Source organism: Sinocyclocheilus grahami, unplaced genomic scaffold, assembly GCF_001515645.1.
Source record: "Sinocyclocheilus grahami isolate Dianchi unplaced genomic scaffold, SAMN03320097.WGS_v1.1 scaffold2204.1, whole genome shotgun sequence".
Classification (NCBI taxonomy): Eukaryota; Metazoa; Chordata; class Actinopteri; order Cypriniformes; family Cyprinidae; genus Sinocyclocheilus; species Sinocyclocheilus grahami.
The window spans coordinates 19,979-20,244 of NW_015507383.1; positions in this window are offsets into that span (position 1 = coordinate 19,979).

A 266-nucleotide genomic window follows, 5' to 3' on the forward strand; every position below is an offset into this window, starting at 1 on the left:
CACCAGCAGAAGGCAATAATCCAGTGAGAATGTTAATGGATGAAACCAATGAAGCCAAATGTTTTCCAGTACTCTTCCCAAAAGGAACAGGCACATTTCATGATACAAGACCTGAAAAATTAACATTATCTAGGTATTTAAACAATAGAATTTTAAATGCAGATAGACGTTTTGCCCAAAACATTGACTACATCTTTTATGGACAATATTTGTCTGAGCTTAATCAAGTTATCTCTAATGTATCTATTGCTTTGAGGAAAGGCTAT